Source organism: Nerophis lumbriciformis, linkage group LG13 (genome assembly GCF_033978685.3).
Source record: "Nerophis lumbriciformis linkage group LG13, RoL_Nlum_v2.1, whole genome shotgun sequence".
Taxonomy (NCBI): Eukaryota; Metazoa; Chordata; class Actinopteri; order Syngnathiformes; family Syngnathidae; genus Nerophis; species Nerophis lumbriciformis.
The window spans coordinates 16,572,921-16,575,898 of NC_084560.2; the positions used below are offsets into that span (position 1 = coordinate 16,572,921).

At 36.4% G+C, this 2,978-nt stretch overlaps 1 protein-coding gene across 2 annotated transcripts in view; it reads right to left on the reverse strand.

Annotated features, from left to right (window-relative positions):
* The window catches only part of gpr155a (G protein-coupled receptor 155a), a 36,249-nt gene extending 33,271 nt beyond the window's left edge, over nucleotides 1-2,978 (reverse strand). Inside the window, exon 1 of one of the 2 annotated variants that reach the window (XM_061971601.2) lies at nucleotides 2,777-2,978. The gene's annotated coding sequence lies outside the window, so the exon portion shown is untranslated. Of the gene's footprint in view, nucleotides 1-2,744 lie in introns of both variants that reach the window. The other variant, XM_061971600.2, reaches the window with a different exon arrangement.

The following is a 2,978-nucleotide window of genomic DNA, read 5'->3' on the forward strand; positions in this document are numbered from 1 at the left end:
AAGGAGCAAAGATCTTCAATAGTACTGAAATCCTAGCCGCTAGCAAACAAGAGTATGACCATAATAGAATTGCTTGTCAATGAAATTAATTACATTTAAAAATGTCATACTTGAATAACATAAAGTTGAAATAAATGATGAAGATAAAGATTGTAGACGCCAACAGGGGTAAAAGTTAGGACCACAGTCCAGATTGTGTAGGGGGATAATATATGTTAGCTAACTAGACTAGTGTTTTTCAACCACTGTGTTGTGAGATACAGTCTGGTGTGTTGTGGGAGATTATCTAATTCCACCTATTTAGGGTAAAAATATTTTTTGCAAAGCAGTAATTATAGTCTGCAAATGATGTGTTGTTGTTGAGTGTCGGTGCCGTCTAGAGCTCGGCAGAGTAACCGTGTAATACTCTTCCATATCAATAGGCGGCAGCAGGTAGCTAATTGCTTTGTAGATGTCGGAAACAGCGTGCAGGTAAAAAGGTGTCTAATGCTTAAACAAAAAATAAACAAAAGGTGAGTGCCCCTAAGAAAAGGCATTGAAGCTTAGGGAAGGCTATGCAGAACGAAACTAAAAATGAACTGGCTACAAAGTAAACAAAAACAGAATGCTGGACGACAGCAAAGACTTACTGTGGAGCAAAGACGGCGTCCACAATGTACATCCGAACATGACATGACAATCGACAATGTCCCCATGAAGAAGGATAAAAACAAAGTAGATGCGGGAAATATCACTCAAAGGAAGACATGAAACTGCTACAGGAAAATACCAAAAAAAGAGAAAAAAAACACCAAAAGAAGAGCGCAAGACAAGAAAAAAAACACTACACACAGGAAAACAGCAAAAAACTCCAAATAAGTCAGGTTGTGATGTGACAGGTGGTGACAGTATACCTACTTTGAGACAAGAGCTAAAGTGATGCATGCTTGGTTATGCTTTGAATTCATATCCAACAATTGCGACAACGACTTTTTACTGTCAACTGAATTTAGTTTTTTTATGATTTCTGCTGGTGGTGTGCCTCCGGATTTTTTCAACGGAAAAAATGTGCCTTGGCTCAAAAAAGGTTGAAAAACACTGAACTCGACAATCAGATGTACAGTGGCTACAGTATTATACAAGTCTAAATTTAGTCTAGCTTTCCAACCCAATTTTGTGTAGCCCACCATCGTGAAATGTGTGGGCCTTTTATCCAAAGCGACATACATAAAAAAATACATATAAAACAATCACTGTAAACATGATCAATTAAGGGAAGAATGTAATACAACATATCAATACAAAGTGTCAAGACAGAATAAACTCTCTGCTGCTGCAGCAACAGAGATACAGTCTATAAGATATATAGATATCTAATGTATTCATACATTCTTTATGTAGGATATACGCATGTATATATAACCTAATCATAGTGTTTCTTCAACTTAAAAATAGCTGACCGTTTCCCCCCCCCTTCTCTGGGATTATATTTCCAGTTTTGATCTCGGACGTCTGGTCATTTATAGCATATAAGAATATTCCATTACAGTTAAGCAAACTATGAATAATAAAACATGTGTCCTTTATCATAGCTACACGTATGACAAAAAAGCGGAGTAGACATTGAAAGGGTAAAAGAAACCAGATTTTTGGGAGTATTAATAGATGATAAAATGAACTGGAAATCTCATATACAAAATATACAACATAAGGTGGCAAAAAACATTTCAATAATGAATAAAGCAAAATACGTCCTGGGCCAAAAATCACTTCATATTCTCTACTGCTCGCTAGTGTTACCATATCGAGTTATTGTGCAGAAATATGGGGAAATAACTACAAATGTGCGCTACATTCGTCAACCGTGTTACAAAAAAGATCAATTAGACTGATACATAATGTTGGATATAGAAAACATACAAACCCCTTATTTATTGAGTCAAAAATATTAAAATTAGATAATTTGGTAAAATTGCAAACAGCTAAAATTATGTACAAAGCAAACTATAACCTGCTACCAAAGAATGTACAACAATTCTTCTCAACCTAAGAGGAGAAATATAACCTTAGAGGAAAATCTAATTTAAAACATTTGTATGCACATTCAACACTTAAAACCTTTAGCATATCAGTATGTGGAATTAAATTATGGAATGGATTAAGTAAAGAAGTTAAACATTGTACTGATATGATCCACTTTAAGAGCTTGTTCAAAGTAATAGTGCTTACAAAGTACAAAGAAGAAGAATTATGACAAATACTTTCAACCTTATTGAAAATAAGATATTCTTCATCTCAGTATGTTAATAATGACTGACTTAATTAATTATAATTTACAAAACTGTTGTATTACTCATTAACGGATGTCATTTTACTATAAAAAGGTCAGTACATTAATGTATATATTTGTAAACGCTCTGAAGTGGGAAAGGGGTAGGATTAAATACGCTTTGCTTCTTCTTACTCCTTTTAGGACATTATGTAAAGAGAAATTATATGAAATTGTGTGATGTATTATGCTGTAAGTGTGTGTGTGTTCATGTTCGAAATAAACTAAAAGAAAGAAAGAAAGGAAGCGCGTGAAAATCAGTGGTATTCACTGAGTGAGGTAAGATGACAGTTCATTGCTCCTGCCAAATTAATTGCACTGAGTGGAGCGGATCACCACTCCAAGATGGCGGCCCCGCGTCTCGTCAGCGCCAGTAGGCAGTAGCGCTCCATGCTGCGTACCCTTATAAAATGTCTATGGGTTAAATAAATCTCACCCTCGTCCTCACGTGTCACGGAGTCAAAGTACCGGAGGAAGGAGCCGCCATGTTTGTTAGCCTGCTAAGCCCGCGTTAGCACTCGAACAATTGTTTCGTCGTCCTCCATAAGGCAGGGGATACCGGCACGACGCTTTTAAACGGCGTGAGGAACTGAAAAATGTCACTTGTGGTGTGACTTTACTTTCTGACGTTCCCTCCCTGCCAGAAACTTTCGTAAAAAAGGAGAAGCGG